Here is a 24,401-nt window from a genome sequence, read left to right on the forward strand (position 1 = left end):
GTAAATTTTTACCCACACTATCTCAAATACTATTACAAAATCAAATTATTCACAGGTATAGATGTCAATGTCTATGTATTTATCAGTAGACAGTATCAAGGCTATGTGTTTTGAAAATTTTGTATATTATGCTGACTACAAATATCTAAGCTTAAGAGTAATGTGAATTTTTAACTTTGTAAAACATTTCTCATCTGCCATATGCAACCTGTGCTAGTTGGTGAGTCTCTGTGGATCCACTAATTGGAATGCAAAGAGAAGCCGGAAAATGGACAGTCTACACTGCTGGGAAATGATAATCCTTTATACAAGAGCTCACTGCATTCATGTTATCTGAGAAGACAAATTTGACAAGTTAATTAATTTGTTGTTTTTCCTGTTAAGAGCTTCTGTCATTCAAACCTCTCCTCCTGGTAGGGAATATCCATCTTATAATGCCACAACCCACCAACTTGATTGTATTTGGACATAAATGCTTTTAATTTTGAGGACAAAGGGCAAGAGACATGGAAAAAATATTTCTCCAGGGGAGTGGAAGTTGTTATTGGAGCAGATGTTAGTGTTTTGTGTCAGCACTGGATGCTGGATCCCAAGGGTAGAAGCATCTCTGTGTTTTTTTAAAAATGGATTTTTGGCTGTTTGGTGGGACCTATAGCAAAAGTCCCTTGGCCCAAATTAAAAAGTGTAACTGACACTAACAATTGTCTAAAACATTTTCATGGTAATAAAAATCTCAAAAGTTTAGTTTATTAGCATATGTATTTGTGATGAGAAGCCATGTCAAATTTTGGCTTTATCTCTACTAGTACCTCTCACATGCATCAACAAGACTCATTCTATATCTCGAATTTCAACCTCCTCCTTTCCAGTTGTAGACATTAGTGGCTACATTTTTACTTTTCATCTGTTTCTCTTTTAGTTAAAAAAAAGGAAATTAAAAGAAAGGAAAAAGCAAAAAATATTTTTTCTAATAATTGTACCTGAGCTGTGTTCAAGGGAAAGGAATTTTGTGATTGCTTAAACTAGATTATCTACTTATGTCAGTCTTGGGAGACATGGGGTCCCTGCTGGTCATGTGATACATGACGGTCCTTCAGAGGTGCCTTCCGCACCCTAGACGGGATGATTAGTCAGAGGTGGGAAGACAGCCCCAAGAAGGACAAGGTTTTCTGGGGATTATATGATCTTTGAGATCTCTTTACTCAAAATGGTCCAGCACTAAAAACCATGTAGGCCTAGAGATACCACAGACTATGTTGGCCACAAACTTAGAGAATGCCTACCTAAGGAAGGAAAAAAATTAAGAGAAAGTGAGCCCTTGGATCCGACCTGACCTCACTAAGTTATGTGAATAATGTCTTCACCAGCTTTTTCACTGATGTGACCAAAAGTCCGGACAAGAACAACATAGACAGGAAAGGTATTTGGTGCTCACTGTTTCAGACGTCTCAATCTCTAGAGGCCCAACTCCATTGCTCTGGGCCCAAAGTGAGGCAGAACATCATGGCAGAAGGGTGTGGAGGAGGAAATCAGCAACAAGGAAACAGAGACTATTCACCGGGGACAAGATATAGACCCTGAAGTCATGTCCCAGTGACCCACCACCTCCAGCCGCACTCTACCTGCCTACCGTCACCACCCAGTTAACCCCTGTGGGTGGACTCATCCACGGATGTGTTGATAACACTCATCATCTAATCATTTCACCTCTGGGAAATCTTGCACTGTCTCATTATGGGGGACACCTCAGACCTAAACCATAACAAGTAATTACATTAATTACATTCTTTCATTCTCCCCTCCCTTTCTTAGCTAGTTCAGTTATATTTGTGTCACTTATAATCAAAATGTTCCGAATAATACATGACCTTCCTCCTACTGCCTTTTGGTCTTTTTACTTCATGCACCTCGGCATTTTCAACATGACTTCTCCATTCAAGTCCCTGTGACACCGAATAAGAGTGAATGAAGTCAACAATGGCTTACTGTTTTCCCACATATGGAAGCATTCACTACATCTTCTGGCATTTGTTTCTTTGATGTGTGTATTATTATCTCCATGGTTACAAAGGAGGAAATATTTGCTCATAAAGTTCAATTGCCTTGCCCAATATCAATAGGAAGAAAGCCACTGCGGCAGGATTCAGAGCCTGGACGACTATCCCCAAAACCTAGACTTTCAAACCCTCTCTCGCTGAATCACCAGTTTAAAGAAGAAATAGCCCTGTTTGTTGGTTGATTTGTCGTTTGCTTTATATGCCCTCGATTGAAGTTCTCTTTCAGTTGCTTTTCTCTTTGTCCACCACATCTTCCCATTTACTCCTCTCCAAGAGATCATGGATCTTTCCCTCGGGTCTGAAAATCAATTAGTGAAACTCAGGTTTGCCTTTCAGATTTCTTCTTAGAGTTTTTAAGGTTCTTCAGAATTCTCAGCACCAAGTACAGACCCTGACGTGTGCTGGGTGGCAGGCCTATGGCCACATGTTGGAGAATCAATTTGAGTCACTGATTATTTGCCACTTCACTACTCAAAAATAACAACTGTATTTGCCTTGACTCTTTTCTATAGTAAACCCCTTTAGTCCTTTCAATTCTTCTGCACATAAACATGTTCCAGCTGAGGAGGGTTTCAGTTATTATAGTCTTTCTAGGTATGAAGATACAGTTCCTTAGGAAAATTAATTCAGTGCTCACAGAATGTCAAAAAGCAAAAAGACCCATGATAGTCCATTATAGGAACAATCAATGAGTTTATCACAGCCTTTATTAATGCATGATAATTATTCATTTGCTATCACTACTATTAGACTATCATCTCCATGAGAGTGGAGACACTATTTGTCTTATTTTTTCAATACTCAGTACAAAGCACTTGGCTTCACACCTGGTGTGAAGCACTTAGGCTTTATAGTCAGACTAATTGGGTTCAAATCCAGGATGACCTCGGAAAGCTACAAAATTTTCATAAAATTTGATTTCCTTCTCTTTAAATGGGGGATAACTGTCATTCCTGTCTTAAATAGTCATTGTGAACATGAGATAGTCCACCAAGTGTTCAGCAAGATGACTGGCACACATTAAGCACTCAAAACTGTTATTAAATCCTCAATGAATATTTATTAGTGAATTACTTATAGATTCCAGATCCTTAGTATTCCTGTCCTGAAACTCTCCCTCCAATCCCGTTTGATAGTATTCTGCTCATTCAAACAATATATAAGTGGGATGTGATCAATGGGATGTCACAAAGACCAGCCCCCTCCCTTTTGCAAGGTCAGCTTTCCCGTCTAATTGGGAGTTAAGTCCTACGCGTTCGCCAGACCTCTCAGGCTTTCTCAAATGTGCGTCCCTTATCAACTTGCTCAGGGAAATCCTGGGGTAGAAATCAAGAACTCACCAGATTGGAACCTAGCAATTAGGGGGATGGTTTTGGCCTCACCATGAGGTGTAGACCTGAGGACAAACAGATAGGACATTGTCTCCCCAATGACCCAGGGAAGCCAAAAGCTCTGCAAACAGGTCTGGATAGGGAGGGAACAAAAGCTAAAACTGGGAAGCAGGATGGAGATGATGATAAAGATGTGCTTTATGTGTCAGCAAATGCCAGGCTAAAGAAATAAAACTGTACTTAAAACTATTCACCCAGAGATAGTCTGTACCCGGAGAGCTTTGCATGTTAAAGTAAAGTGACTTTGTCCTCTGAAACAGCTGTGGGGGAGGGGTAGAGCTAAAGAAGCGAGGGGAAAGCCAGTGGGTCCCAGGGCGTGATCCGGGGAGGAGAGACTCCCCCTCTGCTTATGGGATGCTGGTGGAAATGTGCTCACTGGCAGAAGGGGTCCAACTGCCTGCTGTCGGAAGATGCTTCGGGCGCCTGCTTCATCGCATGTTCATGGAAATCAGGTGCTTTTACCAGCCCAGATGGACACTGGTTGTGTCTGTGCCAACATCCTGAACTTTTGGGCACTGAACGGTAGCCAAAGGGTTGTGTCCTGACTAAATCATCGCTGTGGGCCCGGGCCCTGTCACTGTTTCTTTTCTTTTTTTTCCTCCCAAAGTCCAGAGGCCCTGGGAAAATATAATACAATAAATCCTGGAGCCCTGTGGGACCAGCTTGCATTTAAAGGCACTTATCTAAAACCAGGAGAAAATAGTGTGATCAGTTTTATTGGTTCTCTCAAGGAATATTTATGAGAATTCCCATTCAAAATCCATATTTCTGACTCAGATTTAACGTTCCATAAATAATAATTTTCTAATGCCATTAGTATTTTCCACTTATTATTGTTTTATTTTAATGCTCCCTCTAAAAATTTCTACCTCCAAAGGGGCTCTGTCCCAGCACCCTAAATTCTTTTCACAAAAGCCCAAGTACACATCTTATCTGAATCACACAGAAAGCCATTATCAGCTGGGGACTCGGCTTAAATTAGTTTATCAGATTGGCTTCGGCTACTTAACAGAGACCAAAGTAACAGAACCTTGGAACACAGTCCTAAGTAGAAGTTTTTAAAGTGTCTTACACTCCAAGGTGAAGTGCATTCAAAGGGGTGTAAATGGCTCAAATTTCCTAATCTAAAAGCAGGTGTATCCTTTGAAGGACTACACAGAAAATCAACAATCCACTCAGTGAAGTTTCTCCTTATATTCTTGGAGAAATTTGTGAATGTGAGAAGATATGTTCTTAGGCATCCTATGTCACAGAGCAAGTAACATAATACAAATAGAGCGATGAGTTTCTGTTTTCCGTTGTATTCTCCAAGAAGCATTACAAATCAAGAGTGCATGTGTCTAACACTGACTTAGAGAAGCCGTTCCATTATTAAGAAATATATCTTGACTGGAAAAGGTCAATTCATCAATCAACAGAAACTGTATAGTATTACCTTTTCAAAGCATCCCTCTCCCTTTTAATTCCAAGTTCTACAAACAACAACAATAAAAAAAAAAAAACACACCAAACATTTAATAGTTTTCAGTTCCCTACTTTGGCCAATTGTTTAACTTAGTCAAGTCACTTAAGCTTCTGGGGTATATCTTTAATAGCACAATGAAAAATCTGAGCTAGAGAATCACCAAGTTTCTTTGAAGTGCTAAAAGTTCGTGTAAACTATATAATTTGCAATTATAGCTCCTGTGCAGGACAACCCACAAACAAGTCATTGTACAAGAAGTGGTTCCAATTCTTAAATTTCACTGGGGGAATATTGTTATCCACAGTAAATACCATGTTGTGTTTTAAAAGTGCTGTTATGCTGAAAGAGAGCCCAAAAAGCAGAGAGCATGGCCTCAGGCATCATAAAGCCTGGATTTGATCCCTTCTCCACTACTTAAAGCTGCATGACTTGGGATGGTTATTGGTACTCTGGTCTTGTTTGCTACAGAAAGGGGATAAACATGTACCTACTTTGTGGGGTTACTATGAGAATTAAATGAATTAATACATTAAGGTGTTTCAGAAAATTGCACAGCCAAATCATGTCTATTGATTTTCACAAGGATAAACAGATATTTCCAAAGACTCTTCCCATGAAGCAGCTGGAGGATGAGTTGAATTGATTGGCAAAGGTCACCCAGTTAAGAAGAATCCAGTGCTGAAAGTGGACTCCGGGCTTTCTAATTTCAATTCTAGTGATCTCTCCACACACCATGCTTCCCCTGTGGAAGCCAAGAGCTGGGTTTGACCATGGATTGGTCTGATGAACTTCACTCCAGTAGAACTCTGCCTTCTAGGTTAGACCTCACCCCAGCAGCTAGCTAACCATCTCCAAGTTTTGTGCTTGAGGACCTACAAACAGGGCTAAGAGCTACCCAAGTTTCTGTGTGGAGCACAAGCTAGTATCATATCTCCCAAAGTCATCTGTCTTTACTACTGTCTTTTCACTGGAAGTAATTAATCTCTTCTTTTGACAGCCACGTCACTTTCTCTATATCTTTTAGAGGATTATTCACTTCCTGGCAATGTTGAAGCACCCTGCAAAATTACCATCTACTCTGCTACACTGTTCAGTCCTTAGTGAACTGTTGATATCTGTTCATTTTTCACCTGTTATGTATGCTATAAACTTCTGTTAGTAGAAGGGAAGAATACATGAGTGAATGAATGAATGAATGAATGCATACTTGAAGTTTGGGGATCAAAATTAAGCCTCTGCAGAAAGAGAGAATATAATATGGTTCAAGTAAACTTTGAGTGGCAAAAATGTACCTAGCAATTTACTAGATACTATAGAGAATTCAAAATATATATTATACTCTCTTAAAAATTTTTGGACAAGCAAAACTTATATTCAGAAATTATACCTGAGGGGAAAATAAGGAAATGATATAAGAGAGTAATAGCAATCCTCAAATTAGGATGCTTCTCCGAAAATTCATTTTAAGTTACTTGTTTGAAGTTTGAAGAACATCTACCTACGGAAACATTGTCATAAATTTTATGCTCTGTTTCTAGTATTGGTCTATAATATTTTGCCAGAAAAGTCAAAGATAGAAACAGCTTTAGGGTTTATACGGTCAAACTCTTATTTTGTAGAAGAGATGGTATGACTTTCTCAAGATCACACTGTGCGTGAGCTGGGACAAGACTTCTGATTTTAAAAGCCCTCAGTGATAATAATAATAAAAAAAATTGGGCTGGGGATATAGCTCAGTTCATAGAGCGCCTGCCTCACATGCACAAGGCCCTGGGTTCAATCCCCAGCACCACATTAAAAAAAAATCATCATGACAGTGACATGTTCTTAGGTACTCATCAAATGCCCATGGTGTGGCAATGACTGTGCAAATAAATGCATTTGTGTGTGTATGGGGGGGGCGGTCCTGGGGATTGAACTCGGGGTGTTCCACCACTGAGCTATATCTTCAGCCCTTTTTATTTCATTTTATTATAATTTTGAGAGAGAGTCTCAAAAGTTGCGCAGTCTGGCTTTTAACTTGTGATCCTCCTCCCTTAGCTTCAAGAGTAGCTGGGATTACAGGTGTGCACCACCCATGCCCAGTACTGTGAAAATGTCTTTTACTCAAGCTACAAACTAAAGTATCATTCTTCTTGCTTGCTACATCTCCCTCCTCTGCCCATCTCCTGGTTCCGTCCTGCTGCTATTACTACCTAGGTACTCCTCTGACCCATCCCTTCCCCCATCCCTCCCATCCCTTTCCTAGTTCAAGCCATTTCACCTCTTGTTCGGCTCAATACAGCAGCTTCCTAATTTGCTCCCTCAAACCCATTATCTCTAAAATCTCCAAGTTGATTTATCTAAAATACCTTTTTTTTTAAAAAAAAAAAAGTAAATTAAGTTAAACTCTGATCATCTCATTTCTCTGCTAAAATCCTAATGATACGTCCATGCAGCCTACCAGATAAAAATGCATGCTCCCTAACTTATTCTACACTCTCTCCCTGGTCTCTTTTATTAAAGATTGGTAACAGAGATATCCCTTTGCCTCTGTCTCCAGGTTGCTTCAGTCCATCCCCTGAAAATTGATTTTTGAACTCTTTACCCTCTGGGATGGTGAGAGAAGAAACATTCACTTAAGCATTGCCAATAAGAAGTGTGAGCATGTAGCTCAGTGGTTTAGCAACTTGCTTAGCTTGTGCAAGATCCTGGTTTGATCCTCAGCACCTGGAGAGAGGGTGGGGCGAATCATGATTGATAACATCTGTGAGGCAGAAACCAGGCTGCATACAATGACTGTGGTGCCAGAGAATAAGAGTGGTCAGGGGTTCAGTTGTGGACGGGCTAGCTGTCACTCAGAAGATTATCCCCAGAAGGCTCTACTGGAACGATCCTTTATGGCAGCCAATACTTCCAGGCCTCCTGCTCTCTTATCCACCAGTCCCAGTCTCCTGCCTAGCTCTCTAAATAGCTGCCTTGGGGACTCAGGCAGGACCTGAAGCTTTTCCCCTCCTGTGTCTTCATGAAACTCTCCCACTTCTTCCCTCAGACCTTTCCCAGCAAAGTGACTCCACTGCTCTTACGTGTTAAGAGTGTGGGCCAGATGTTGGTCCAAAAGCCTATTTACAGGTTATTGTCTGGGCCATTCAGCGATTACAGACAATGAAGCAATTTTCTCTCTCCATTTAAACCCAAAGACTGATCATTTTCCTGATGAGGGGAAGTAAGTAAGGCTTCATTTTGCATCCCAATGTGATTACTCCAAGAAAAGGGAAATGGGATGGTGTTTATTTAGAAGAGGGCATTCTTAGTGAACTTTAAGATTTAGTTCAGCATCACCACTGAAAGAAGGTACCCTGACAAGCAGTAGTTCCTCCACTCCCTTCCGGATGAGCTCGGCGCCTCCCCTCTGTGTTCTGCGATAGGCAGGGCAGTGTCTGCAACACCAGCCTCACCACACTGTGTTGCAATGACCTGTTTTCTGCCTATTTTCACCATATCTATAAATTTTTTTTGAGAACCTACCCTGTCCTATTCATCCTAACAATACTCTCGGACACAGAATAGATGCTCAATAAATTATTGTTTTACTCTATTTCACTAACCCCCTTGGATGTTTGGAGTAAATCAGAAGGCAGGCCTTTGCCCTCAGGGAAGTTACATCCAATGTAACCTCTATTATTAGGACTGCAAATAGCCATCTTTTTCTAATGTGAAGAAAGATGAGGCACCAGGAATCATTCTACAGAATGGAAAATACATAAAAATAGCTCTAGCAAACCAACAACCAACAGCTCAGATGAGGTTGAGTGGCCAGCCAGAGGTGTGATGATTTAGCTTCAATCAGAGTCTTGTAATAAAAAGTCCACCAGGAGCCCAGGGGTTTTACATTCTCCCCAGGGTTCTGAATGAGAAATATCCTTTGTCGGGGTGTGGCAGCTACTCTGACCCTCCATGCACAGAGTCAGAGGCCAAAGAGGTCTTTAACAGATACTTCTTTCAAAGCAGTTTAATGTTAAACAACAACAACAAAAAAATCCTACAGTCTGGATAACAGTTGATTTAAATAATAATAATAATAATAATAATAATAATAATAATCTCATGGAGTCTGAGGCATATACGAAGGGTATTTAGAAGAGGATATCCTTATAGGAAAGTTCATTCTTACCGAGGAGATGAGGCATGCTCATGTGCAATTGGCACACAGATATCTCTCTAATCTCTTTTCTCTGAATTGCAAAAATTGGCAGAGAGGCAAGATCTAGTGGTGATGAGGGACTTCAACTAGCAGGACATCTGCTGGAAGTCTCATGCAGAACATCTGATGAATTCTTGCCTGGTCTTGCTGACAACTTTATCTCTCTGTAGGTAGAAAAAGCAATGAGGGAGAACTGATTCTCAAGACTTAATTATGACCAGTAAAGAAGACCTAGATAATATGTGCATGTGTTAAGAAACTGGGAGAAAAGTGCCCCTATTGTTTCAAAAAAACTCATAATAAATGATAGGGTATCCCTGATGATAATAAAATATGGCAACCATCTTAATACCTTTTGGTAAATAGGTAATAGATGAATAAATTAAGTAAAATATTCAGGTCAGTGTACCCCAGACACTGGGGGAGTATATTCATAAAAGTTCAGAATAGAAGATTACGGTCTTGTGACCTGTGATGCAAAATAATAATGGGAGGGGTACTTCTAAGAAATGAAATTCAAATAAAATAATCATGAGTTATTCTGAAAAAAAAAGGAAAAGGCAGCTAACAAAACCCATGGGGATTCATAAAGAGCTCTTCAGTGAGCTCAGATTGAATAAAGACTTGCACAAACGATAAAGAGGAGAGTGTAACTCAGAACAAATTTGGAAGTCCACGCGGCCCTATAAGGACAATGATAATATTAATATTAATGTTTGATTTTTACTGAGGGTTTTACCAGGTGCTGTTCTCAACACTTTGGCATATATTAACTCATTGATTCCTCAGAAGAACATGATAAAGTAAGTGTAATATTTATCTTCTTTTTACAAATGAAGGTGCTAAGATAGTAATATGGAAACATATGTCAAAGAAAAGGAAGCCCTGTTAAAATTGTTTTGTCATTACTTTTTCCAGAGAGAAAGTTTTAAAGTTGGAAAAGTAGATTAAACACTGCTGAAGTCTTGAGACCAATTTTAAAAAAGATCAAAGCTTCTCATTGCTCCAAAACTTTAGCTGTCCTGGAATTTGGGGAGGTGGGGGATGGAGGTTGGTAGCCGGCCAGAAAGAAAATGAGATCCATTTGTACTGAAATTCATGCATAGAGTAGTGGTCTGAGTCAGAGGGTGTCATTGAACCCAAGACTGAAAAAAACATCCAATCCAGTTCTGCGTCCCATTTTATTTATATAATCAACTACATCTGAAGATTGTGTTCAATTCTTGGTGAAATATTCTGTGGGGAGTGTTGACTAATCATATTCCATCCATGTTCAGAGGAGTAAAAACTGATGGTGCAGAAGAGACATCATGCTGGGTAAAGATGTCTTAGAGGACACAGGCAGTCTTGCGTAGCTAGGTGTAATGTTTTCAGGTGACTTTACCATGCCCAGAGTGAAGTAAAAAGAAGGTGGCAAAATGCATTAAGATCACTTGTATTATGATCCTTGGTCCCCAACGCATTTTTCAGCGGTTCATGTTCCTGGCCAATTTAGCAGAAGTTTAGCAGAAGAAAGAAACGTGCTAGCAGAACCCGAACCGATTCTAAGCCAAAGGCTGTGCCCTCTGTACCAAGCTCCTTCATGGTTGCCCTCTTCAAAGACCTGAAGGACAGTCATGCACAAGAGGGGTTAGAGGGGTTTGCTTAGCTCTGAGTTCTCAAGTGCACACAATTTCCAGCATCCCAGTTCAAACGGAGTCAAGAGAATGGCCGTATAAGGGAGCATTAATTTGTTAAAGCAGTGGTACTCTCATTTTTAAATCTCATCAACAAAACAACAACTCTAATAAATGGAGGACTCATGTAGGATTAACAATTTTACCACCTGCTTTTCATCAGCTCTTTTAAAAAGGGAAACTGAACATCAGAGAAGAATTGTCTACCAGTATACTGCCTTTCTGCTTTCTGTTTTTACATGCTACAGCAGGCTGATTAAAAAAAAAAATGTCACAAATTGGCAACAATCCACAGACCATTATTTTGAGAAATATTGGATTAGAGAGTTTTTCAGGTTTTTATTTTTACCCTAATTTTTAAAATTGGACAACTCTAAATCACATATTTTGGTACTTAATTATGCCTTTCTTATATTGTATCTCACACCTTGAAAACTTACTCCGTGCCAAGTACTGTGTTAAAGTTTTTTACATGTGCGTCAGTTTAATTCTCCAAATAACTTGATGTAATAGACACTTGCTGGTCCACTTTCAGTAGAAACTGAGCCTCAGAGAGATTCTGTGACTTGTCCCAAGTCCTACAGCTGCGATTTGAGCTCAGACTTCAGCGCCTTTGCTCTCAATGACTGCTGCAGACTGAACGTCTGTGTCCCAACTAAATGTATATGTTGAAATTCCAGCTCCCAATACGAGGGTTAGGAGGAGGGGCCCTCGGGAGGTAATGAGGTCACGAGGGCTTGGGTTTAGTTCCCTTATAAAAGAGACACCAAAGATCTAGAGCCTGTCGCTAGGGATGCTACATGAGGATGCTACAAGACAACAGTGTTTATGAACCAGGAAATCAGTGCTTACCTCATCGAATCTGCTGGTACTTGATCTAACTCAGCCTTGACTTTTCATGGTTCTGGCTCCCCTTTGGGTTACTTTGACACCCTGCATCATTAAAAGGCTATTGGGGTTCGGTGCAGTGGTGTACCCCTGTGATCCTACCCACTGGAGAGGCTGAGGAAGGGCTGCAGAGGCAGCTCTGAGATAGAGCACCCTGGGTTCAACCCCCAATAACAAAGAGAGGGTGGGGAACAAACCTGTTGGGAAGAACCCATTTGGAGCTCAATAATGGGGGACCGGGCTGACTCTCCAAGGTGAGCAGATTTGGGATAATACAGTTATAAGGAAAAGATTCCAAATAGATTAGAAGCCTGAGGTTTGACTCCTTGACTTACATTCATATAATGCTCAAGGTCCACCCATGGTCCAGTGTGCCAGAAGAGTGTTTGGTGTTGCTCTGCCACCTTCGCAGGGAAAGGTGGTCTGCTGAGGACACCCAGTTGGTGTCGTAGTTGCTCCTTAGCACAGACGGGACAGATGTGACTGAGCAGCAGCCACAAAGGTTTGGACTCCAGCTTGGCTGCAGGAGCTGCCCTGGCTGCAGCTGCCCACGTCACCTCTTGGAGGCGCTCACGTTCCCGGTTCCTTCCCGCAGAGCCCTCCCTACAACATTCACACACACACTCCTGCATCCAGAACCAGGGCTCAGGCACTGTGGGCGGGTGAGAAGGGAAAGTGAGAAGAGCAAAATCTATCCATGACAACCCGAAGGTGGCAATAATCACATTTACTTGAAAATTGCCTGAGAATGAACTACATGTTCCTGTGTGGATATGCAAACATATGCAAATGTATGTAAATGTGAGACCCTCTTAACCATTTTCTCCATCTGGATGTGGCCCCTTGTGGTGAGGCCAGAAGGAAGTGATGGATTCTGTTCAAGTTCTCCTTTTAGGCCCAATGTTTAGGTAGAGAAATATTCCTTTTGTTCTCCTGGCCATTCTCCTCCCATAACTCTGAGGGGCCTAAGGCACCTAGGTTAGCTCTGGTGTTTGATCCTCTTTTTGTCTAATGTAGAGAAGTCAAGTTGTCTGACCCCTTTTCCTTTCGATTTTCAATGGCTGTTATCTCTTTCTGGCCCACACCAAGATGTCTAGGATTGCCTTCCACTTCCCGGAGCCTTAGCCATCTTCCGTAAGACAAGATGGCTGTACTTGACTGACTTTAAGGTTCCTCCCAGAAGGTCAGATCTGAATGTCTTGAATTTATGATGTGAAATACAGCAACATGTGCTATTATGACTCACCACCAGCTGGAAATAGGAAAAAGAAAGAGCAAGGGCTTTGAAGTGTTTCTGAAACACAGACCTGGGTTCAGATCTCAGCTTTTTATGGTTCCTAGGAAAAGTTGCATAACTTCTGACTGGAGGGCCCCATTTTTCTCTTCAGTAAGAACAACACATTAGTCTGCAAAGGCCCATCCTTTATCCTTGATTTATGCATTAATATTCATAATAGGTATTTAAAAACTTATTATGCATCCAGCACTGAACTAATTTCTAGAAATCCAAAGGTAATGAAGCCATAAACTCTGCCCTTTAGAAATTTAGTCTCATGAGAACAAAATACAAGGGTCGAGGTTACATATTGATGCTCAAGATGCTTTTGGAGCACAGAGTAGGCACACCTAAGTCAACAACCCAGCCTGCAGGACATAGATGGTGGTTGTGGGTCAATGGACACCTAAGCTATGTCTTGAGAAATAAGCAGGCAATGACCACAAAAAGGGAGAATTGTAGAGAGCTTTCCAAGAGAATCCTCATGCAAAAACAGAGAAACCCCAGAGAAGGTTTGGAGGGAGTATCTGTCACTCATGTCTGGAACTTAGCATGATTGACAAGACTGGGAAGGAAGGTTTAGGAAAGGTAGGGTGGACCTTGGGAACCATGGTAGTATTTGGCTTTATTCTGGGATGATGAGAAGCCAATGACATTCAGGGGAGGGAGACAAATAAATTGGCATGTTTTAAGACTGTCTTTGGCTGCAGGTGGAATTGTTTGGGGGTGAGTCAGGCTGCAGCCTGGGAGGCTCTTCAGGAGGCTGGAAAAGCTAGCTCCCTCATCTGCACCAGAGAAGCTGCTGTGTGATCCAAGCCAGCATCCTACACTGTGGCCCAGAGATGCTCTCTGCACAGTTAGGAGGCAGGTTAAGTCTGTCTTTGGTTTCTGCTCTTGTCTTTGATTTGATTTCTTATCTCTCCTCAGCTGCTTCATCTCCCATTGCCCTTGACCCTCCTCCCAGTAACATTTCTAATGCATTAACTTGTAAGCAGTGTCTATTTAATTCATTTTCCATGTTAGAGTTCTAAAAGAAAAGAGGAACATAAGATAAGGCAGTGTTTACCAATGAGAGAGAGAGAGAGAGAGAGAGAGAGAGAGAGAGAGAGAGAGAGAATCAAATGGCAGTCACTTCAGGCATCCCTGCTGTGTGTAGAGAGGGGATTCAGCTGTGAGGGGCTCTGTGCCACCAAATGCATACAAGACCTGGCTCCTGGAATAGCATAGCATGGCCTCTGCCTTGAAGGGAAAGGTGCCCAAATGCAGGGTCCAGAGCAAGAGACTGTGTGTGGCTATGCACATCATGTGTAAGCATGCTTGGTTGCCCTTGTGTCTGTGGATACAGGACATGGGACTCTGTGTGGTGACCCTGTGTGGTCTCCTGCGACTTGCAAAAGCACTGCTTTTCCACCCTGTGGCCAGCTGTGCAGTGCCCACCCTGACCCTGCTCTCCCTTTATCCCCGATGTACTGACCCTTTCCTGCAGTCACCTTTCCTTGGAGGCCTCTCCCACCCAGAGTAGAAGAAAGAAAGAAATGTAGGAAGACCTGTGCCATTTCGTGGGGAAAGATTTGGGGAACGTGTACATTTCCGAGGCAGAGAGAGCCCAGGTAAGAATGGACGATGTGACTTTTTGTCACTTTTTCTAAAACATGGAACCTGTTCGGGGCTTGTCCCCACGGCATGGCAATTCTTCGGTTTTGAGGTGGAGTCTGGAGACTAGGGAAAGGACCTATCTGCTGAAGCTGGGCAGGAAGGACAAATGGAAGACTGTGGATGAAGACAAAGGCCACGTTGAATATTCAGCCAAATGTGGAATTCTTCTTCAACTTCAATGTGTGAAGTAGTTGCTTAGGTTCTTGTTCAAGTGCAGATTCTGATTCAGCAGCAGGTCTGGGGAGGGGCCCAGAGTCTGCATTTCCTACAGACTCCCATATGATGGTGATATCGTGATCACAGCTCACACTTTTGAGTGACAGTAGAATATGTAGCACTTGCGTATTTTCATTGAGTTGGGGGAAGCTGAGCAGACAGATTCTCCCAGTGACTCCACCCTCTCACAGCAAGGAGCTTCCAAATGACATCATAGACCAAGGAATGGAAAGGACAGGAGAGAAATTGTGAGCAGTGTTGGAATGTGGTTGTTTGAGGGTCCCCAAAACAAGGTTAGGTTTGATCAATGCAGAGGGACCACTACTTTTTGACAGTCCATGAGCATTTAATGATCTTCTGTAGATAATACCATAGGGCAGCACAAGCGAGCCCAAATACCAGCAAAATGTCCACGAATATCCCCTATTACTACCACTACCATCTTCTCCCCTCACCTCCATGTTGACCTCTCCTATAAAGGATTGCTTCCAAGAGCTTCCTATTAAACACCGTTGCAGGCAGATTCTGTTAGCCCTTTGGACACAAGGCTGAATGGAGAGGCAGGGACAGAGGTGGAAGGATAATTCCCACAGTCCAGTTCCCATATGCTCCTGCTTTTGGAAGAACTTATCTTTAAGTAGAATGGCCCCAAAAAGCAAGGAACATTTTCCCAACTGGCAGCAGGGTAAATTTTTCTTTAATACTAATAGCAATGTATTTGCTCCCAGCTGTAATTCATTTTTCAGTTTCCACATCTGTCAGCTCATTTAATCTGTACATCAGACCTGTGAGCTAAATAGGGCAAGTGTTATTACGTGATTTCTCACAGATATGAACATTAAAACTCAGAAAGCTGGTTAAGCGAGGTAGCAGAGGATACACGACCCAGGTCTCCCAACACAACCCAGCGCTCTAGCCAACCACCCAAGACTGATGTGTTACGTATTTCCCCCAAGGAATAAAAATGACTCTGGGAATCCATGATTAATGGCCTGGTACCTTGAGGAAACCCTATCTGGTTAGTAAAAGTTGTGTATCTCTCAACCTTCTCTAATTTTAGATCATCTTAGACAAGGCAAAAAGGGAAACAGGGTGAATTTGGAAAGCAATTTCTGAGATCTGTCACTTCTATTTTTTAACATGGATTCTAGGAAAGAACTTCCCAGAACATGTGTTACGACTTCTTTGCTTTCTTTTCTAGGACCTCTTCGTTTCTCTTAGAGCCCCCTTCAGCAAATTCCCAGGCCAAACCTGGGTCTGGAAGCAAAGTGGGAGCTGAAGTGACAGCTTCTGACCACTAGAGGGACCCCAGGCACCAGCTACATTTTCTGCAGTAATTGGTGCAGAGAAATGGTACCCACCTCTTGGAAAAATTCAGGTCAGGTGCACATCTGGCTAAGAATTCCTTCATTGTTCTACAAACCAGGTTCTGACGAGACCAAAGTATTCAAGCTTTAAATCAGAGACATTTAATTTCCAGAATGCAAACAAAGAGATTAAAATCATCATAAGGGAGACCCAGACACCAGAATCTATGAATATGCATTTTTATCAAGCTTTTTCATTTAATATATTACCATAGGGCTCCAGAGTGTCTGGGACCAAATATTCTGATTCATAGTATCTTAGGTTTGGTAAAAGACTATTGAAAATCTCTCTCCAGGTGGTCCTGATGCTCTGCCATTTGGGAGAAAGCCACTGGACTGGTCCCAGCTCTATCCCAATGCACAGTGTGTCCTCTACCGCATTCTGATGAACTGTTACTACAGCCTCACGTTGAATCTGTTCTAAAACTGTGAACTCACAACTCAGATTATTTCTACACTCTTATTCTCTTCTTGTTCATAGTCACACCAGTTCTTTTTTCTTATAACAGCATTTCTAATTTGCGGTGTGTGTGTGTGTGTGTGTGTGTGTGTGTGTGTGTGTGTGTGTGTTGGTGTTTAACTATGCCTTTCATATTGGTCCCTAAAGTCCACAAGGGCAAGACATACACATGTTATGTTCGCCACTGTAAAACAAGAACATAGATCAGTGTAGAGCAATGGTGTTCTCATATGCATTATTATCTATCTACCTACTTGTTCCTCCTCCCTCCCTCCTTTCCTTCCTTCCTTTCTTCCATTAACAGGAATGTGACAGCCCATCCTTGCAGCAGATTCAACTGTGAAAAGCTTTCTCTAACATTCAGCCAAAACAAGTCTCCCTGTTATTTCTTTCCATCCAGTGAGCCTAGTTCTGAAATATACACCTCTAATGCTTCTTCCACAGCACAACTATTCAGCTATTTAAAGACGGCTAAATATTTCCTGCACTCTTCCAGTGTAAGTCTCCCACAACCCGTACACATACCTTCGCTCCTTCAGCCCCGCTTTATAGCAGTAGCAGAGCTCTATTTTATCATCAATTTGGCCTCCACCTATTAAGAGCTTTAATTTGTTAGTGGTTCTTTCAACACACAGGTCCCAGAGCTGAGCTCTCCATTCTAAATATGTCCTGTCCAGGGCAGGGGTGGTATTGCACACTCCCTTGTCCCGTATGCTGTGCCTTAATGCAGGTTGAATTTGCATCAGCTTTTTGGCTGCCATACATACTACTGAATCATCGTTAGCCTGTAGCCAAGTGAAACCTCTAAGTCTCTCTTACAAGAACTTCTTTCTGTTGAGCCAAGCCTTTTCCATTGCACTTAGTGCAATTGATTTTTTTAAATGTAGGTTTTTGCATTAATCTCTATTAAGTTTTATTTAATTTCTGCAGTTTTTGCTAGCTCAGTGACCTTCCCCTCCACCCCTTGCTCCTTTCATATTCCCCAAAACTGTTCATGGATAGTCCCTATCCATCAACCAAGTCTCTGAAGAGAGCTGTGTTGTTCTAAGGCTTGAAGGGGACAATGGGGTGGAGGAGAAGCACGGTTGTATTTTTGGCAGCTTCCAGGCTGAGGACAGAGGTAGTCCACTTCTTTCTCAGCTTTTTCTCAGATCACAGACAGGAGTAAACCAACCAATTATTGATCTATCTATCGATAGATCGATCTATCTATCCATCCATTCATCCATTCTTCTTTCCTTCCTTCCTTCCTTCCTTCCTTCCTTCCTTCTTTCCTTCCATTAGCAAGAATGTAACAGCCCATCCTTGTGGCACAGATTCAATTGTGAAAAGCTTTTCTTAACATTCAGCCAAAACCAGTCTCCCTATTATTTCTTCCCACTGGGTATTCCTAGTCCTGAGCACTGGATGAACAGAACTTTCTACTCCAATGTTCCATGCTTATTCTCTCTTCTCTGGGTGATTTTTTTTTTTAGTGTATCTGTACCTAGAATCTAGCACAACCATCTTGGAAATCCCCCCGTACATTTCCACCATCTCTGCACCTGCACATAAAGAACATTCCTAGAAAAAAAAATATTCTCTAAGTGGGCATGGTGGGGCATTGTAATCCTTAGCTACTCCCGTGACTGAGCCAGGAGGATAGCAAGTTCAAGGCAACCCTGGGTGAGATGCTGCTATAATATAAACTAAAAAATGCTGGGAGATGGAGCTCAGTACAAGAGCAGTCCTAGGTTCAATCTCCATTACCGTGGGGGTCAGGGCAGACCCCGAAGCTTTGGTATTGCCCGTGAAATAGAAGACTCATCTGGAAAGTCTGGGTGCCTGAGGGCTTTGAGGTTCTCCTGTATGTCCTGGGACCCACATATGTTCAGGTTGTCCTGCAGAAGACCAGGACATCTTGAGAACCGAAGAGAGAATGGAGGGGTTGGGGGTCACAAGATAGGTTCAGGGAGATGCTGACATCTAGAATTGCGTCTGACTTATTTCTACCTCTTTCAGGACTTCTCACAGCATCATCAACTTAGTGGGCAATAATTTCTGTAAGTGACACGAACTGTATACCCTTAAGTGCCTCAAAGGGTTAACCAAGTACCCAGAACGGCAGGAAGATAGATTGCCACAGGGGGGCGACAGAGGCCAGGAGGTGAAAGGGGACTGGGTTCAGAGGTGGGGAAGGGGTAAGGCTGGCCCAAGCTAAGGGGAAACCCAAGGGAAAAAAATCAACATGGAGACTGAAATGACCTTTAGTTTCAAGGGAGTGTGGTTCTCTTTTTGAGCGTGATGAAATCAGAGGAGGCGGTTGGACTCTAAATTTGATTCTGGGCCAATAGAAGTCTCCTGGAATTTGGGGAAGTGTCCTGTGACTCATTTTTCCTCAAGTGCAGATGAAACATGACAGCCCTTCCCAGTTTTCCCCTGCTGTCCCAGGCCCCGCAGGGCCTCAAAGGAGAGAAAGGACTCTTCCTCCAACACATGCTCAGGAACTGTGGGGAAGTCCCATCTGCCCACCCCCCACCCCGGCTCTGCCAGCCATAAATTGACACAGAAAGCAGGTTCATGGACCAGAAACCTTGTCCTGACAGTCCTTCAGGCTTTTCTGCCCTAAACGACTGAATGACATGAGAGAGGTGCCCTAGAGGACTTGGGGGAAGAAAGTCACTTTCCCACATTTTTCTGCACCAGTTATTTGCTTGCTTGTTCCTGTTCCCCACTGGACTGGGGCCCTTCTAGCAGGTGGTGCCATGCTCTATTCATAGGGAGTCAGTTCATTCATATATTTATCCCACGTTTACTGAACTCTGACTATGCACCAGCCACAAAAGAGAAAAGGGTCTTGTTCTCATGCAGCTTACGCTCTAGTGGTGAAGGCAAGCAGTGAATCAGGAAGCCGATAAAGGAACGAACAAGACAGATTCTAACAGGAGTGCCTGCTGCAAAGGACACCGCCTGAGCGCGTCGGTAGGGAATAAGTGGGTGCACAAGGTGACCGGGGCCACATTCCGTCTTTGAGGACTTGAGATTTGCACTGAGACACCATGCAACTCACACAGAAGGCACAGGAAGGAGAGTTCTGGATTGAAGAGATGTCATGTGCAAAGACTCTTAGAACAGAGAACAAATTTGTCCATTTGTGTCGGAGACCAGCTCCAACAGGGGGTCTCAGGAGACGAACGGATGGTGAGGAGTCGGCGAAAGAGGGGGTGGAGAAACAACACAGACACCAAAGTGAAGGTGTTGATCCCAATCTTTACTTGTGAAGTTGATCATATATACTTTTCATTTTGGCAGGCTTACAGTACTTTGTGGTTACAAAACAGTAATCATTATTCAAAGAAACAAAATATTACGTAGTTACAATTAGAATAGAAGAATGTATTTTGGCTTATGCATAAGCAAGCATTTGTACTTTCAGTTCGCGTTTTGTTTTGAGCTGTTTCTGCTTAGTTAACTTTTAATAATAGTTACAAATGTCCCAAACTATTGGCCTATACCTTGACTATTGTTTCTTGACTTACTGACTGGAACCGGTGCCATGGTTACAGCAAGTGGTTGATTTGTTATTACTTTTAATCAAACAAAAGTAAGAGCACAAACCATTGTGCACAGGAACAAGAACAAGTTGCCCAGTACTAAGCACTAATCTATCTTCTCTAGATTTTAATTTAATTTCTCAAAAACTTCCTTGACAGGAATACAGGGAGTTTTTCATTAGACATTAACAATTTACACTCCACAGCTGAATCATTGCATTTAGAGCAAACAGATCTATGCTTTAGAAGTAGTTGCATTAATTGGGAAAGTCATGATTTTTCCTTCATACTTAATGGTCATATGAGAAATCACAACTATACTTATTAAAGGAATACAAAAACAAATCAGCCCATTCCCAGAAACATACTGCGCTCCTCCAGAGGATGGACGCCTTGCGCCATCCACCTCAGTAGGGCCTTGCCATTGCCTGAGTCAGGGGAGGGGCGCAGCACATTTGTGAGACCAAAAAGTCTCCACCAGGCATAAAGCTTAGTGAGCAAGAGCCATGAGCTGATTGTGGAAGTCCTATGAGAGACAGAGCAAAGCACTTGAGATTACCTTTAAGTATAGTAGGGAGGAACTAAATGCCAAATTTGGGGTATATTTTCTTAAAGAGAAACATTTGCCAGTTTTTCTTTTTCATTTATTTTCCTTCTCTCTCTCTCTCTCTCTCTCTCTCTCTCTCTATCTATCTATCTATCTCTCTCTCTCCCTGTGTGTGTTAATTATTGGAGGCTGAACTGGGGATGCTCTACCACTGGGCTACATCCCCAACCCATTTTTATTTTTATTTTCTATTTTGACACAGGATCTCCCTAAATTGCTGAGACTGGCCTTGAACTTACAATCCTCCTGCCTCAGCCTCCAGAGTCACTGCATCGCCAGCATGCACTACCACACCGGACAACTATCACCAGATTTTCCAAGAGGTATACGATCCTTCTCCCTTCTTCCTTCTAAATAGTAGTCACACTTGATTTAAAGACAGAAGACAAGGCCCAGGCTATTAGAAAAACTAAAAAAGTCAGAAGATACAGTTTGGAGCTACATAGGATAGGTTCTTTCAGGACACTGAGAACTACGGAGGAAATAAATACAATGATCCTTGGGGTTGGTGGGACCTGAGACATCATCCTAGAAATCTTGAGGGGCAGGCAACTTTAAGTGCCCCCGGAGATGGGAGGGGAGAAATGGCAGGATAAGGACGTGCTGATGTTAATGCTAGAAACCAAGTTTGCAAATGACCAGACAGTGAATTATAGGTATTTGAGAATTATAATAAAAGTGCGTCTAAACGATGTCCTAAAACTAAGTGCCATAAATACAAGGATACCTGATGTATCCCCCTAAAGTGCTGGCACCAAATTCTTCTAAACCAATTATCCAGAGGCCACCGCTTGGAGAGTCCCTCTTTCCCTGTCTCCGATTGTTCAGGGAGAGATGACAGCTAACAGACATTTTTGCTGAACTGATTTCTCAATACTCCTTACCCCACTGTGTGCCCCACACCCCTCCTGCCCAAATCTCCTAGATGTCTGGAGATGATTTGGAAGGACTTGGACTTGTTAATTAACCTAAACAGTCACATTCATCGGCAAGGTGCATTATTGTTAATTAAAACCTCGATTCTCCTTGTGCCCAGACGGCGGGCTGCGGTTGTCAGAATAATTAGATAGCAGACGACGGTTTTCATGCAAATCCCTGGCAATTAGAGTTGGCGATGAATCGGGTCTGAAATCCCAGTGAAGTTCTCAATCAGAATTCCTCTGGGAGTGGCTGCAGGAAGACAGCGGTGGTGGGGATGGAGGACAGGGAAATAAAGGTGGATAAAAAGGTGTGAGGACCAGGCATTGGTTTCCTGGATCCTCCGGGAGCGGCCCCAGCCTGAAATACATGAATTATGAGCCTCGACATGATTTTTAAACTTCCCTCCAGAAACAAGTCCCTTTCCTTAATGCAAATTGACCCTCCCCAGGGCGTTGTGTGCTCCCCAGAGCTAGCCTCCACAGACGGCTCTCATCTTTCTGAGAGTTTTTTTTTTTTTTTGCTTAGCCAGGAGGCCCCATAACTCATACACCGCTAAAGTCCCTGCCAACCCTCAGATTAAATTCTTCAGGGTTCTAAGGAAACAGGGTTTGTATTCCTGAAGAGTCGCAGAAGAGAGGCCAGGTTCAGACCAATTTCAGAGTGGTCGGTGGCATGCAGTGAGTTAAATGGACAGGGGCAGCCGGTCCCCGGGGAAAGCTTGAAAGAAATGGCTGAGGTCAGAGTTGGATGTAAGAAAGAACCATCCAGAAGGATAGATAGATAATGGCAGGGAAAGGGCAGCCTCTGAAGGGACCAGGGCAAGGCCAGCCAGGGGTGGGAATGAGGGGCAGATAACGGTGGGGACGCCAGTCTCCAACCCACTCTGACCTCTTATCAGTGGCCGGCTTCTGCTCCTGCCTTTCTTTGGTGAGGGATGCAATAGCTGATAAGCTGCTCCCCAAGAGTCTGGGCTCTCTCTACCTGGGCAAGTGAGGAGGGACTGGTGTCTGTGGGCGCTGGTGGGGCTGGGGGTGGGGGGTGGTCTGAAACCAAGCCTTCCTCGCATCAGGTTAAGGCTGGAAACTTCTGGAAATCCCAAACAGCCTCTCCTTCCCCTCAACTAGGTCAGCCTTTCCAATCCGGTCCCTGGTCAGGGAGGAGGGCAACATCTGGCAGGACTGAGAGAGTGAGTGGTCAGGGGTGACAGAGGGGGCGGTTTTGCAAGGAGGCTGGAAAGGGAATAGGAGAAAAATCAAAAAAATAACCAGGACAGATTCACCGACTTTGGTGAATATCCCTGAGCAAAATCTCGGTTTGTAAACTATTTCCTTTTTCTTCATCTCTCTCTCTCTCTCTCTCTCTCTCTCTCGTCTTTCTGTTTCAGAATGTTCCCCCTCACGTCTCCAGCGGTCCCCAGATCCCGCCTCTCAATTTGGGCTGCACCAATCGGGAGCTAAACCTGGCGGTTGCTAAGAGACCAGAGGTGGGAGATGGAGAGGCCTTGTCACAGCACCCACCCAGGACAATTCCCTGGGCCTTCTGGACCCTCCTGCCCGACATGTTCTCCGTACTCTCTGCGGCCCCTCCCTTACCTCCTACTTATCCCCAGACCCAGAGTCAAGCAGAAAACGTTTCAGGGAACAACTGGGCAGGGCCTGTTCTGGGGAACAAATGGAAAGATGGTAACTAGGCTCAGACAGACTGGAGAGCCCTGCTCAGGTGTTGCCAGCCTTCAGCTGGGTTGTGGGGGGCAGGTCTTTGTGGCTTTTCTGGGAAGAGGTGAATTTGTTGGCAATGGAGGTTGTGCCCCCATATGAAGAGGGACTTGCTCCCCTTCCAATCGTCACCTCAACTTGGCTGGATACCGTGTAAGCAGAAGCTTCCGAGGTCATATTTAAACAGCCAGAGGATCGGGGGCATATCTGGGAGAGAGAGGGCTTCGTACTTTGGGGTATTGTGTGGGAAGCAGGAGGAAAGGTTTGTGTGGGAAAGAAACGTTAATTCAGTAACTGGGGATTGAAAGGGAAATTCTAGGGGATTCCAAATAGATGAATCAGATTAGGGCCTCCCCTTTTAAGTTTCTCCGTTCTTCATGACTTCTGGATTTTTCCTCCCTCTACACCAGAAAAAAAACAAACAAACAACAACAACAAAAAAAACTGGGTAATTCATTTGTTTAAGGAGTAAATACTCCCAGCCTGCTTCCGTTCCCTGAGAATGGGGACGGTCACAGAAGTAAGGGGGGAGAGGGACCCTGGAGAAGTCTGTGCACTTATACGGGGACGTAGGGTTCAGATCCCCGCCCACCCGCAAGCACATGTAAAGAAATGTGTTATTACACACAGGCACCATCGAAAATGCATTTAGGTTCTAACAGACTGAGACACGGACGTGTACACCACACACACACACACACACACACACACACACACACAGGAATCAAGAATAAACTTCACCCTGGACTGAGGAATGTCTCTGAGGATACTTCTCCCTCCTTCCCCTCCTGCCCTGATCTCTAAACAAAGCCAGAGAGGAGATAAAAGACAGGGGGAGTCTACACATGGTGAACAGGAAAGAGGAAATATACCTCTGGCTTTATTGTTGTTCTTCTCTCTCTCTCTCCGTTTCTATCATTTTTTTTTTAAACCAGGGGCCCTTTTACCACTGAGCTACATCCCCAGTCCTTTTTAGTTTTTTGTTCATTT

The sequence above is a fragment of the Urocitellus parryii genome, chromosome 11 (assembly GCF_045843805.1).
Source record: "Urocitellus parryii isolate mUroPar1 chromosome 11, mUroPar1.hap1, whole genome shotgun sequence".
Lineage (NCBI taxonomy): Eukaryota > Metazoa > Chordata > Mammalia > Rodentia > Sciuridae > Urocitellus > Urocitellus parryii.